This window comes from Bos javanicus, chromosome 9 (genome assembly GCF_032452875.1).
Source record: "Bos javanicus breed banteng chromosome 9, ARS-OSU_banteng_1.0, whole genome shotgun sequence".
NCBI classification, from domain to species: domain Eukaryota; kingdom Metazoa; phylum Chordata; class Mammalia; order Artiodactyla; family Bovidae; genus Bos; species Bos javanicus.
This window is the reverse complement of record NC_083876.1, coordinates 26,891,405-26,907,011: the sequence shown is the minus strand read 5'-3', so window position 1 is coordinate 26,907,011 and position 15,607 is coordinate 26,891,405. Positions and strand designations below refer to the sequence as shown.

The following is a 15,607-nucleotide window of genomic DNA, read 5'->3' as shown; positions in this document are numbered from 1 at the left end:
ATTCTGTGTATTATCTCATTTAATCCTCATGGCACCCCACTCCAGTACTCTTGCTTGGAAACTCCCATGGGCGGAGGAGCCTGTTAGGCTGCAGTCCATGGGGTCGCTAGGAGTCAGACACGACTGAGCAGCTTCACTTTCACTTTTCACTTTCATGCATTGGAGAAGGAGATGGCAGCCTACTCCAGTGTTCTTGCCTGAAGAATCCCAGGGACTGGCAGCCTGGTGGGCTGCCGTCTATGGGGTCGCACAGAGTCGGATACGACTGAAGTGACTTAGCATAGCATAGTATAAGCTAAGCTTCTGTGTTCTGGAGCGATAGCAATGAGCAAAACAGCACTCAAATAAAAATGTGCATATGTACATTAGATCCTCAGGAGCTTATATTCTAGTTTGATTTCATGACCCTCTCTTAAGTTCTTTACCTACATCTTCACATGCTCCCCATCCAGGAAGAAGGTAGTACTGTTTTGCTCTCTCAGATTTTATCTTATTAAGCTTAGGCCTTCCCAGGTGGTGCTAGTGGTAAAGAACCTGCCTGCCAATGCAGGAGGCATAAGAGACACAAGTTCAATCCCTGGGGCAGGAAGACCCCTGGAGAATGAACCCACTCCAGTATTCTTGCCTGGAGAATCCCATGGACAGAGAAGTCTGGCGGGCTATGGTCCATAGGGTTGCATAAGGTCAGAAGCAACTGGAGCGACCTAGAACAAAAACATAGGTTAGAGGTAGTTTACCATTCTAAATAAAACACTGTATTCTCACAATACTTTGTAAGATATAGTGTACACATCATGCAGAGACAAGAGGAATACTTAAAAAAATTGCAACTACTGGACTGGAGTGTTAGAAAGGGGAAAATAGTACCAAGGTATAAAGAATATTTTTTGAAGCAGAGAGAGTAGCTGAAGAATGAGAAGGAAACTGGAGAAAAATGATGCAATGACATGCTCTGAGCTTTGGATAAGGTTTGTTACCCAAATTTGATAGAAATGTATCAGCTGACTAGTGGAGAGATTTAAGGGGAGTGATTTTAATGAAATACAATAGTGAATCAGAAAAATGTGATTTTAGTCATGTCATTTTGGCTTAATTAGAGGGCAGCAGATTTAGAAGCAGAACCCCTGATAGGCAATATGTTTCAGCAATTCAGGTCAGCAATCATCAAGAATTTGTAGAGATGGAAAGGAAGAAATAACCAATAGAAGATGTTATTGAATTAAAATTATATGTGAGAAATATAAAGAGTAAAAGGTCATATAGAAAGTTGCTCACTGAAGGGACAAAGTAGATGGTGTCATCCCCCACAGAGATAAAAATGCTACATAGAAAAAGAGGAATTTAATTTTTTAGATTTATTTTTAGCTCTACGATGGGCATCCTTTAGATTTCTTTATGGAGAAGTGTTAGTTGCCATTAGAATTTTTTTAAGTTGTGAAAATACTGAAATGCATTATAGAATAATTTCATCCCCTATCTAGACTAGGAACAGTTGACATATTATTAAGAGTTTTGGTCGATAAAGCAATATTGGTTAGGGGGAGAAAAGGTTAACATACCAAAAATATACAGCATTCCAAAAATACACAGCAAGTCTTGGCAAACTTTGCCACTTATCTAAGTGCATCTTACAGATGGGGATTCCTTAGTGAAGTAGAAGGCAGATTTAAAGAACAGCTTTGGCCAAATATTAGACACAAGTATTTGTTTCCTCTTCATAAAAACTGTTCCTGACAATGCAGGTGAAGACCATTCAGTTCAGTTCAGTTCATTTCAGATCAGCCGGTCAGTCATGTCCGACTCTTTGCGACCCCATGAATCGCAGCACGCCAGGCCTCCCTGTCCATCACCAACTCTCGGAGTTCACCCAAACTCACATCCATCGAGTCAGTGACACCATCCAGCCATGTCATCCTCTGTCATCCCCTTCTCCTCCTGCCCCCAATCCCTCCCAGCATCAGAGTCTTTTCCAATGAGTCAACTCTTCGCATGAGGTGGCCAAAGTACTGGAGTTTCAGCTTTAGCATCATTCCTTCCAAAGAAATCCCAGGGCTGATCTCCTTCAAAATGGACTGGGTGGATGTCCTTTCAGTCCAAGGGACTCTCAAGAGTCTTTTCCAACACCACGGTTCAAAAGCATCAATTCTTCGGTGGTCAGCCTTCTTCACAGTCCAACTCTCACATCCATACATGACCACTGGAAAAACCGTAGCCTTGACTAGACGGACCTTTGTTGGCAAAGTAATGTCTCTGCTTTTAAATATGCTATCTAGGTTGGTCATAACTTTCCTTCCAAGGAGTAAGCGTCTTTTAATTTCATGGCTGCAGTCACCATCTGCAGTGATTTTGGAGCCCCAAAAATAAAGTCTGACACTGTTTCCACTGTTTTCCCATCTATTTCCCATGAAGTGATGGGACCGGATGCCATGATCTTCGTTTTCTGAATGTTGAGCTTTAAGCCAACTTTTTCATTCTCCGCTTTCACTTTCATCAAGAGGCTTTTTAGTTCCTCTTTACTTTCTGCCATAAGGGTGGTGTCATCTGCATATCTGAGGTTATTGATATTTCTCCCGGCAATCTTGATTCCAAGACTCAAATAGCATGCTGGGGCCAAAGTAATAAGAACCTGCTAGCACAGGTCAGTGGATTTTTATTTTTTTGTCTTCCACATCCATCACTGGCACATTCTTTCCCAGTTGAGCCACAGGGAAGCCCATTTTTATGTATGAATGCTAAATATTCAGGAGAGACATTTTTATTTGTAAGCTTTAGAAAAATGCCATCTCATATTTAATAAACTAACAACTATGTGAGAAATACCAATTTTTACCAAAACCATACTTTTTTTTCTTCCTGACTATATTGAAGCAGATTTAACATTTCTGACTTAATTACGCACACTTCTCATTGGGGCCATCAGACAGCTTAGTGGTTCTCAAACCTACTACACGTTAAATCTTTCTGGGGCACTTCAAAAACACCTGGGCCACACCCCAAGAGAGCCTGATTTAATTAGTCTAAGCTAGATTTAAGCCATAGTTTTTTTTTTTTCCTTAAGTTGTCAACTGATTTTAATATGCAGCCAGAGCTGAGAACCAATGAGATGGATACATGTCAGAATATCAGTGCTAACTAGTACAAACCATATTTTTCATAGGACAAGTAATTCCAAGTATTGAGTAAAATGCATAGAAAGATGGAAACATTGGAAAATGAACTACATTAAAAATTTTTACTTGCAGGATTCTACTACTTGGCTTGATAATAGTCACAGGAGAAGAGAAATACTGCTTGGCATGCTGTGAGTTTGACTCAGGGTGTTATACTCAGTGTCCTTGTAGGGGAAGAAACTTTCTTACTTGTGGGTCTGCTATCATCCAAGTCTGCTTTACATGGATATTCATATTGCCTTCTCTCTCCCCAACCCCCACCCCCCAAAAAAAGGAAATCATAAACTTTCAGGAAATTGTTTTTTAAAAGTTTCTATTTTAAAAATACATGAACATATGGGAGCATGTGAAAGTACCTAGCCCACTGTGCTGTGCTGGGCTTAGTCACTCAGTCATGTCCAACTCTTTGAGACCCCCATGGACTGTGGCCTACCAGGCTTCACTGTCCATGGGGATTCTACAGGCAAGAATCCTGGACTTGGTTGCCATGCCCTCCTCCAAGGGATCTTCCCAACCTTGTTGCTGTACACGTGAAATACGCAAACTGTGGCTTGCTGGACAAGTCTGTCCTGCCACTGATATCTACAAATAAAGTTTGGGGGGAACACAACAATGCCCGTTCATTTACCAATTGTCTGTGGCTGCTTTTGTGGTAAAAGTTTAGAGTATTTTCCTTTTGAAATTAGTTTGTTTACACTGTTGTATTAATTTTGGACAAGATTGATTAGTTATATATACACATGCTTGCTAAGTTGCTTCAGTCATGTCTGACTCTTTGCAACCCCATGGGCTGTAATCCACCAGGCTCCTCTGTCTGTGGGATTTTCCAGGCGAGAATACTGGGGTGTAGCCATTCCCTTCTCCAGGGGATCTTCCTCACCCAGGGATTGAACCCAGGTCTCCTGCATTGCTGGCAAATTGTTTACCATCTGAGCCACCAGGGAAGGCCATATACATACATATGCGTACATATATATATATTCTTTTTCAGATTCTTTTTCATTATCGGTTATTACAAGATATTGAGTATATTGTAAAGTTCCCTGTGCTATACAGTAAGTCTGTGTTGTTTATTTTTATATGTTGTTTATCATAGTAGTGTGTATCTGTTAAACCCAAACTCCTAATTTATCCCTCCCTTTCCCTTTCGCCTTTGGTATCTATCAGTTTGTTTCCTATGTTTGTGAGTCAATTTCTGTTTTGTGAATAAGTCTCTTTTTTTTTTTTTCAGATCCCATATATGATATCATGTGATATTTGTCTTTTTCTCTCTGACTTAGTTTACTTAGCTTGGTACCCTCCAAGACCATTGTTGCAATGGCATTTTTTGTTATTTTTTATAGCTGAGTAATATTCCATTGTGTATGTGTACCATATATTCTTTACCCATTCATCTGTGGATGGACGTTTAATTTGCTTCCATGTCTTGGCTATTGTACACAGTGCTACTATGAACATCGGGGTGCATGTATCTCTTCAAATTCAAGTTTGTGTCTTTTCTGGATGCCCAGGGGAGGGATTGATGGATTATAGGCCAACTCTATTTTTTTAGTTTTTTTGAGGAGCCTCTATACTGTTCTCCATAGTGGCTGCACCAATTTACATTCCCCCCAAGAGTGTAGACAGGTTCCCTTTTCTCCACAGTCTCTCCAGCACTTGTTATTTGTAGACTTTTTGTTGATGGCCATTCTGACTGGTGTGAGGTGATACCTCAGTAAGTACTTTTGACAGAGACCATAAAATGCTTAGTATTCATCCCCTGACAATTCAAGTGTGCTGACTCCCGCTGTGTATCTCCAGTCACTCAGTGTGGTCAGGCTTCTCATTGTGCCATTTCTGATGGAGATCTAGAATTTTGTCTTGATTCACTTGCATTTCCCTCATGACTAGTGATTCCAAACACTATTCCATATCTTTTTTTGGTCATTTTAACATATTCATTTGGTGAAGTCGCTTGATCATTTTTCTATTATTTTCATCATTTTCTCATTGAATTCTTTACAAAATCTGGTTATAAGCCTCTGGCCAGTTAGACAGCTATTACTTTCTCCCTTTCTGTGGCTTGTCTATTCATTCTCCTGATAATGTTTTCAATGAACAATTTTTTGAAATATATTTTAAAGTAGTCAAATTGAAAAGTTTTTACTTTCAGTTATATCATTTTGTGTCCTATTTAAGAAGTTGTTCTTTATCCCAAATAATAAGTGTTTTTTGACATTATCTCCTAGAAGAGTGGTTCATCGCTGAAGGCAGTTTAGCACAAGGGGACATTTGTCAATGTCTAGATATATTTTTGTTGTCATAACTGACAGTGTTACTGGCATTCAGTGCAGAGAGGCCAGGGATGCTGCTAGACATACCATAATGCACAGGACAGCTTCCCAAACAAAGAATTATCTGGCCCAAATAGCAATAGTGCTGCTGTTGAGAAACTCAGTCCCATAAGATGTATTCATTTAACCTTTCACATTATCTATAATAGGGAATTGAACTTATGAATGTTGTGAAATAGGACTCAAGTTTCACTTGTTTCCATATGTATTTCTGATTATCCCAGAACCATTTACTAAAACGACTGTCTTCCTATCTGCTTTGTCATAAATCAAGTGTTATGTCTACAAAACTGGGTTTCCCGAGCTATCTCATTAATTTATCCTTATACCAAACACCCCCTCTTAAATATTACAGCTTTATCCAAAGCCCCAATATTAGTTGGATAATAACTCCCAATACATTCTTCCTATTCAGGAATTTATATAATTTATTTCCATTTTAATGTTTTTCTGTCGAGTACCCTATGCATTGTATTTTCATATTTATGATAGGAGTTTCACATTTTGATGCCATTAAAAGTGTTGTATCTTTTAAAATTCCATTCCTTAGTTATTTATTTCTAGCATAAATGTTTGAAAAAAAAGATATTTTAAAAAACTAATATTATAACATCTAGTCCCATCACTTCATAGCAAATAGAAGGGGAGCAAACAGAGGCAGTGACAGATTTTATTTTCTTGGGCTCCAAAACCACTGCAGATGGTGACTACAGCCATGAAATTAAAAGACTCTTGCTCCTTGGGAGGGAAGCTATGAAGATAGGATATTTAAAAGCAGAGACATCGTTTTGCCGACGAAGATTCAGATAGTCAAAGCTATGGTTTTTCCAGTAATTATGTTCAAATGTGAGAGTTGGACCATAAAGAAGGCTGAGTGCCAAAGAATCGACACTTTTGAATTGTGGTGCTAGAGAAAACTTTTGAGAATCCCTTGATTGCAAGGAGATCAAACCAGTCAATCCTAAAGGAAATCAACCCTGAATATTCAGTGGAAAGACTGATGCTGAAGCTGAAGCTCCATTGCTTTTGCCATCTGATGCAAAAAGCCAACTCAGTGGAAAAGAACGTGGTGCTGGGAAAGACTGAAGGCAGAAGGAGATGGGGGCAGCATAGAGAGCATTACCAAATCACTGGACATGAATTTGAGCAAACTCCAGCAGATAGTGGAGGACAGAGGAGCCTGGCATGCTGCAGATCATGGGGTCACAAAAAGATTGGACACGACTTAGCAACTGAATAACAAAAAAGCATAAATATGTAAATTTGGACTTTTGTGTGCATTGACTTTAAATCTAGCAACATTTCCAAATTCACTTACTAATTCTAATCACTTATATGTACACCGGGGCACTCTTTCTGCCCCCTTCTGATGTATGTGTCAGAAGTTTTCTCTATCTATTTTATACTTTAATAAAACTCTATTGCACAAAAGCTCTGAGTGATCAAACCTTGTCTCTGGCCCCGGATTGAATTCTTCTCCCCTGGAGGCCAAGAATCTGGGCGTCTTTTTGTGGTTCAGCAACAACCTTTCATCTTGGGCTCATCCAGGATTCTTCAGGACAAGGTAAGGATGCTTGGAGCTCTAATTCTTTGTTCTCCTAGTGAACACGTTTTCTGCTGTACTTTACTAACTCTACAGTGTGCTTGTGTGAATGAATGACACGCCCTGGGTGAAGCAAGTGAAGAGCCCTGCTCTGCGGTTCAGCAGTGACCTCATATGGCTTATGGCAGAAACCCTGTTGGGGGCTCATACCGACCTGCCAATGGACTTCCCTGGTGGCTCAGACGGTAATGCATCTGCCTACAATGCGGAGACCCAGGTTCAATCCCTGGATCAGGACGATCTCCTGGAGAAGGAAATGGCAACCCACTCCAGTATTCTTGCCTGGAAAATCCCATGGACAGAGGGGCCTGGTAGGCTACAGCCCATGAAGTTGCAAAGAGTCGGACACAACTGAGTGATTTCACTTAAGCTTTCTATATGTACACCATGTTGGATATAATACATTCACAATGATAGTATGTTTGAATAGCAACACTGGTCTCTACCATCCTCCCTGCCCAAGTCTGATACCTTTTATTTCCTTTTTTCCCCTTACCTCACTACTCAGGAATTATCCTATAATTTTTTTCAGTATACCCGACTGTATTTAATTAGACACACTCTGTCTAAAGTATTGCCTTGAAAGTTATTATAGAAGTGAATTTTTCTAACCAAATATTTCTTTTATCAACAATTATTTAATGAATATCCATTATGAGTTAAGAATTCCATTAGGCACCAGTGAGCGAGCACAGTCAGCACAGTGAGCAAGATGTGGTCCTGGGACTCAGGGAGTTTACATTATGGTGAAATGTAAAGACTAAAAAGAAAGAAATGGGGGAATGAACTGCTTCATTCTGTATATATCCTTCTCCCTTAGCTTTTAGTTTACTAATTTTCATTTCCATATTGGATAATTTGCTGTTAAACATATCTTTTGAGTTTTTAGTTTAGATAACTGTAATTTCCAGTTCTAGACTTTGAATTTGATTCTTTTTCAATCTACTCTGTCCTTTCTTTGTTAGTCTCTACTACTTTGTCAAAATTCTTAGTGTCGTATTTTATTTCTTGAATTATTTTAAAGTACATATATTGTCTTAATATCTACAATGCCTATGGAGTCTGTTATTTTCTAGATAAGCTGTGGGACTGGGGTGTTACGATCCACTTTTGGTGTTGCACATACTATGGTTTTGCATAAATGTATGATGTCATGTATTCATCATTATGTCATAATCCAAGGTGTTTTTTTTTTTTTAATATGTACCAGATATTGTATCTGAAAATATTTGCATAAGCAAGTTAGGGTCTAGGATGTTTCTATCTTCACTGATAGAGGGTTTTTATTTGTTTCTGTTAGTTGTCTGGGTACTAGCTACCCTGGATCACCTTTACCCAATTTAAAAATGAAGATGATTAGATGATACATTACTATTCCTGGAAGGATTTCTCTACTCTGGCTAGCTTTTATCCTTGCAGAGGTGGGGAGAGGAGGTTGTGAGATTCTTTGATGTTTCAGTCTGAAGGATGGAGAGTTCACCAGGGAACTCTTCTCGGTGACCCCTGAACATCACAACTGTGCCCTAGCTAAGAGGGCTTCCAGCAAATTCTCCAGCAGCCCTCTCAGGAATCAGCAAGTACCTGCAGAGGAAAAGTGCCACCAAGTCCATGACTTTTTTTTTTTTCTTTTCTAAATCCCGACTCAGTAATCCTTCCCTATCTATCGGATCAGGTCTCAGATTTCTTCAGAGGCTTTCATACCTTCTGAACGTACTTAGTAGGAGAGTTGGTCAGAATCACCAAGTTCACTGTAACTGAAAGGGAAGTCTCCAAGAATTGTTTATGCAAAGGACTAACAAGTGCTGGAATGAAGTTTTCACAAAAGCTTATTTTTTTTTAACATTTTATGTATTATTTCAGAAGTTGTAAATTAACTATGTACATATACATATCTAATCTTGTTAAATTTTACATTAAATTAGAATGTATGACATGTTCACTGTTTTACTGTATAATTAAAATGTAAGCCCTATACCTTTATCAAAGGATTATTTTAATTTCATTCTTAAGTGAAATATACTTAATACAAAAATTATTATTTAGTCTCTATCCTCCCATTGCAATGTTAACAGCATGAGGTCCAGCATCATGTCTTTCTTGTTGACCCTTTAACCCCAGTACCTAGTGAAATGCCTGTTCTACATTGGAAACTCAAATGAATATTTGTTGAATAAATGAATGCTGTTGTTCAAACTACTTGTTTCTGTAATCATGCCTATTGCAACACTTTTGACAGGTTGCATGCTCAATAAAAATGGTTGATGATCATACTGGAAGAATTTTCTTACATAAATTATAGGCATAGTTGAGTGTGAGGCCATTTTTCATGATTTACTGGGTTCTAAATGTATGCAAATATATCTTTTTTTAGCTTAAGTTTTACAAAAGTATGGTAAAAACCACAGATAATCTCAGTGATACTTGGATTCTTGATAGAAAATAATAATAATGTTTCTGGGAAATTTATGGATACTTATCATGAATCTGAGAAACCCATGGGAATGTTGTACAGTTTTTGTGAGACAATTTTCAGACCTTAGAACTTATTTTCTTCCTTATCTGGATATGTGGAAAGGAACATTGATTTTTACAGCAACAATATAGAAGTTATTTCACCAAGATAAATATATAAACTTTTTAATTATCCTAAAATATGAAGAAACCCATATTAATTATTTCATTAGTGAAATAGTAAAAAATTTCCCTGAAAATATTATTTAAATCCAAACAGCATAAAGATTAATATATTTTGCAATGCCAGGCCTGAGACTTCTAAGACAAGGTAATAAAAAACAACAACAACCAAAAAATCAGGTAATATTCGTTCATTATTAGGGCTTTAGAAAGATATTATAGCTATTTAAAATAAGTATTTTTCTTAAATTTAAGATAGGCCAACTCCAACCTAGCTGGATTTGTTGTAAGCCTGTTCCTTTACCTCATTCATTCATTACTGTCAAGGTGTGTGTGTGATTCTATATAAATAGTTTAGTTTTTTTTTTAACTTGAGGCATAATTAACATGCGATAGGCAGCCATATTTAAAATGTGCAATGTGGTATCTTTTGGACATATTTGTAGACCTGAGAAGCCATTGCCACAATCAAAAATAATATTATCTGTCACCACTGGAAAATTTGTACATACTCCTTTGTAATCTTCATTCCTGTACCTCCCCACACCATATGAGTTACCTGAAAACAATCGTTAACTATTTTTCCTTTACTATAAATTATTTTGGGCTTTCCTGGTGACTCACATGGCAAAGAATCTGCCTGCAATGTGGGAGACCTGGGTTCAATCCCTGGGTTCGAAAGATCCCCTGGAGAAGGGAACATCTACCCACTCCAGTATTCTTGCCTGGAGAATTCCATGGACAGAGGAGCCTGGCAGGCTACAGTCCATGGGGTCATAAAGGGTGAAACATGACTGAGTGACTTTCACATAAATTAGTCTGCATTAGTTTTCCATTTTAGGGATTGCACCAAATCTGTAGGCAAAGTTTGTGGGAATTGATATTCTCCTAATATTTAATGTTAGGAACTACAAAGGCAATGTATCTCTCCATTTATATAGGTCATTTTCAATTTCTCTCAAGCAGTGTTTTGTTCCTTTAAGTGTACAAGCCTTTCACATCATTTGTCAGAATATACTTAAGTATTTTGGTCATATTGTAAACAGTATTTTTATTTTAATATCTAATTATTCACTGCTAATATATAGAAATTCAGCTGATTGTTAATACTTTGTATTGTATTATACAACAATAGTAAACTCATATGAGGTCTAGTAGTTATTTTTTTTGCAAATCCCGTGGATTTTACTTCTTCTCCAGTCTGCATGCTTTGTTGTTATTTTTTGTGTGTTTACTGCACTAAACACAGTGGGTCGAACCTCAATACAACATCGAATGAAAGTGCTGAGAGTCAATATTCTTATCTTACTCCTGATCCCAGGGGGAAAGTATTCAGTTCTTTACCATTAAATTCGATGTTAGCTGTAGGCTTTTGTTAAAGGTTCTTTATCCGGTTGAAACAGTTTTCATTTCTCCTTTGCCAGAAGTTTTTATCAAAATGTATAGACTTTATCAAAAACTTTTCTTTATACACTGAAATGATCAAATGACTTCTCATTTTTGGTTTGATAATGTCATAAATTAATTTTATTTTAAACAAATGCTTCATTCCTGGGGAAATATCCATTATATATAGTGTTGAATTCTATGTTCATGAGGAGTAATGGTATGTAGCTTTCTTTTCTTGTATCACTGTCCATGTCTGAGCAATGTTGGCCTCATAGAATGAAATAATTCCTACCTGTTAAATTTTCTAGAATAGTTTTTATTGGGTTTTTATGTTTCTTTTCTCTAAATGTTTGAAAGAAATCACCAGTAAAGCCATATAGTCTTAGAGATTTAAAGGTGGAAGATCTTCCAGTATAATTTCAAGTTCTTAATAGATGTAGAATTATTTTATTTTCTGTCTCTTCTTGAGTAACTTTTGATGTCTTTAAAGGAATCATTATTTTATCTAAGTGTTTGAATATATTGGCATAAAGTTATTTGTAATATTCCCTTATTATCATTTTAATAGCCTTGAGATCTATGTGATAACATTTTTGACTTTGGTAATTTGTATCTTTTTATTATTTATAATTATTCTTGCTTAAGGTTTACCAATAGTATTAGCTTTATCAAAGAACCAGCTTTAAGTTTCATTGATTTTTCTCTTTCTCTTTTCTATTTCATTGATTTCCACTGTAATCTTTATTGTTTCCTTTCTCTGTTCACTTAGAGTTTAATTTGCTCTTCTTTTACTAGTTTCTGATAGTAAAAAGTAAAAGTCTTATCTTCTCCTTCTGGGACTCCAGGGACACAAATATTAGATCTTTGCTTGCTGCTACTGCTACTGCTAAGTCGCTTCAGTCGTGTCCGACTCTGTGAGACCCCAGAGACCCCAGAGAGTGGGTTGCCATCTCCTTCTCCAATGCATGAAAGTGAAAAGTGAAAGTGAAGTCGCTCAGTCGTGTCCGACTCCTAGCGACCCCACGGACTGCAGCCTACTAGGCTCCTCCATCCATGGGATTTTCCAGGCAAGAGTACTGGAGTGGGGTACCATTGCCTTCTCCCTGAGGCTCTGTTCATTTTTTCAGTCTATTAGCACAGGACTTCTACTTCTGAAAAAAGAGTAGACACACTTTTCCCTAATCCTCCTACTAAAAACAACTGAAAATTCTGGGTGTAATGTAAAAGCAAACATAAGAAAATTCTAAAAGATGGAGAGAAAGACTTTTGATTTAAAAGAATGGATTGGCCAGGATGGTAATGACTATCCAGGGCTTTCTTTTTACCTCATAAATCCCAAACTGGGTAATTCTAACAGTTAACCTGGACCTTGCAAAGAGATAGGAATCTCTTCACCTGAATTGTATGTACATTTCTACCCAATGGAACAATGTCAGAAGAGGCCTGCTAAAACAGAAGATTAATCAGAATCAGAATTTTACAACATAACACCAAATAATCCAGGATTTAATAAAAATCACCTCATAATAATAATTAGGAACATATCAAGCTGAATTAGAAAAAAACAATTAACAGATTCCAATATGGAGCTGACATAGGTGTTAGAATTATCTGACAGGAATTTTAAAGCAGTCACCAAGTGCTTCAATGAGCCCCTATGAGCACATTTGAAACAAATGAAAAATAAAAAATAGAAAGTCTCAGCAAAATTTGGAAGTCCCAGCCAAGATATAGATGATATCAAGACAAATCAAATGAAAATTGTACAACTAAAAAGCACATTAAAAGATCTCAAAACACAATAAAAAACACATTAAAAGCAGAATAGATAAAAACAGAAGGAACAATCCATAAACTTATAGAATAGAAATTGCTTAATCTGATGAGAGAAAATAGACAGTATCTGATATACTTTTATCAATGTACATATTTGTTTCTTCCCAATCTAATTTATACATTTATTTCTTAACATTAAAGCATATGATGTTTTTGTCTATACATGCTCTTTTCTCCTTAAAACGTTGTAAGTGCTATATACCAGATGTCCTGATAGCATGACAAAGATGCTGTAACTGTTTGAAAAGTCTGTGTTGCTATCACAAGTCTCCTGTTCTGTGCATTGTGACTCGCCACTCTGGACACTCTAAGTTGGACTCATAAGCATATCCCATATTTGAAGGTAAGGAGAGTAGACTAGTTCCTTTGTCTCAGGATTACTTTGGCCCAGGATTGTCAAGTAGAAATTTCAGAGATTCTTTCACATTCCTTATTTTACTGTCTCTATGCGATTGTCTGATAGGTATCAGGGAATTAAAAGACACTCAGATAAGTCTTACCAGATTTCCCTTCCTTTATGTCAGTTGTTTTTTAGGGAAATGCAAAGTGGTAATTAGGGAAATGAGATTCTCACACAGTCAGAGTTAAGATTTCACCACTCTCACTTTCTAAATGTGTGACATTGAACAAGATAACTAACTACTTGTTTTTGACTGACTCTTCCATGTATAAAAGTACAGCCACTATGGAGAACAGTGCAGAGATGCCTTAAAAAACTGGAAATAGAACTGCCACATGACCCAGCCATCCCACTGCTGGGCATACACACCGAGGAAACCAGAATTGAAAGAGACACGTGTACCCCAATGTTCATCGCAGCACTGTTTATAATAGCCAGGACATGGAAGCAACCTAGATGTCCATCAGCAGACGAATGGATAAGAAAATGTGGTACATATACACAATGGAGTATTACTCAGCCATTAAATCAGCATTTGAATCAGTTCTAATGAGGTGGATGAAACTGGAGCCTATTATACAGAGTGAAGTAAGCCAGAAAGAAGAACACCAATACAGTATACTAATGCATATATATGGAATTTAGAAAGATGGCAAGAATAACCCTTTATACGAGACAGCAAAAGAGACACAGATGTAAAGAACAGACTTTTGGACTCTGTGGGAGAAGGCAAGGGTGGGATGATCTGAGAGAATAGCATTGAAACATGTATATTATCATATGTGAAACAGATCGCCAGTCATTCTATGCATGTATCAGAATGTATCATTCTATGCATGATACAGGGTGCTCAGGGCTGGTACACTGGGATGACCCTGAGGGATGGGATGGGGAGGGATGTGGGAGGGGGGTTCAGGATGGGGATCTTCCTGACCCACATGTAAACCCATGGCTGATTCATATCAATGTATGGCAAAAACCACTACAATATTGTAAAGTAATTAGCCTCCAACTAAAATAGGGAAAAAAATAAAATAAAATAAAATAAAAGTGGAAAAAAAAATAAAATAAATAAATTTAAAAAAAGTCAAGCACATTGAGAAACATGTTAGTTATTTAATAGATGTAAACTTTATTTTCTGTTTTATGAAAAAAAAAAAAAAGGATAATGTTACAAACTAGAAAAGCCAGGGTGACATATAAAGCAAAATCAGTTTGAAACTACATTAAGACAAAATGATATAAGACAAATATTTGCCTATTTTTTCTTTATTTGAACATGAAATAATATTTTATCATTAAAAATAGGTAGGGTCTTCCAAGACTATTTTTCTATACCAATACCATGGGATTCTCTGAGGATAATAGAGAATTTTGGTAGAGTACCTCTACCCATTATGAGAGTTTTACCATTTTGTTAGAGTAACTTTCAAATAGGAATATACATACACATTACTCTATTGTTAACTTGAATATTTGACATACAACAAACTAGAAATATTATGTAGAGCATGCCAGTATTAATGTGTTATTTCTCCTCTTTCAGAAGCTGAGAAAAAAAACTTCTTATCCCTTTGAGTCCAAGATAATGAGTTATTGTGTTTATTTGAACTCCCAGAACAATGTGTGTGAGTGTTGATCATTTTTATGCCCTTAACACTCTTATCCCATTTTGTCTTGGACAAGAATGGTGGATTTTGTACTTGGTTCTTTTATTAATACTAATCCTTTGAATATGTGAATTATTTACATTATACCCAGGTCTACTTCAAATGATTTCTGAAGGGATTTGCATCTTTCCCATATGCTTAGCAAAAGTTTTCCTATGTACTTTTGCTTGACCAAGAAGTGATTCTCTCTGAATGAGAATCCATTATCTGTGTTTTTTCCTATCTATTCTGTGATTAATATTCTCTCTACCCATTTATTTGTTTTTTTTTTTTTCCCTAAATCAACCTGGGACAAAATAAATGTTATCTTTAAAAGGAGCCATGTCTCATGAAGGAATATAGCCAATCATCGCTCACTTTATCTCTTTCTTCTCAGCTTATCTCTATGCATCAACTTTATTCTTCTTTGTAATTCTCCATATCCCAACCCTCAGAGCTCTGTGTTACTTGCAAAGGTCCTCCATTAACCTATGAAAGTTAGTTCTATTAGATGTGGAGTAAAAGTCACTCAGTTGTGTCTGACTCTTTGTCAGACACACTATACAGTCCATGGAATTCTCTAGGCTAGAACA

General features: G+C 36.9%; 1 protein-coding gene across 2 annotated transcripts in view; it reads left to right on the top strand.

Moving 5' to 3' along the window:
- The window catches only part of NKAIN2 (sodium/potassium transporting ATPase interacting 2), a 1,168,326-nt gene that overhangs the window by 666,771 nt on the left and 485,948 nt on the right, over positions 1 to 15,607 (top strand). The window lies entirely within an intron of this gene.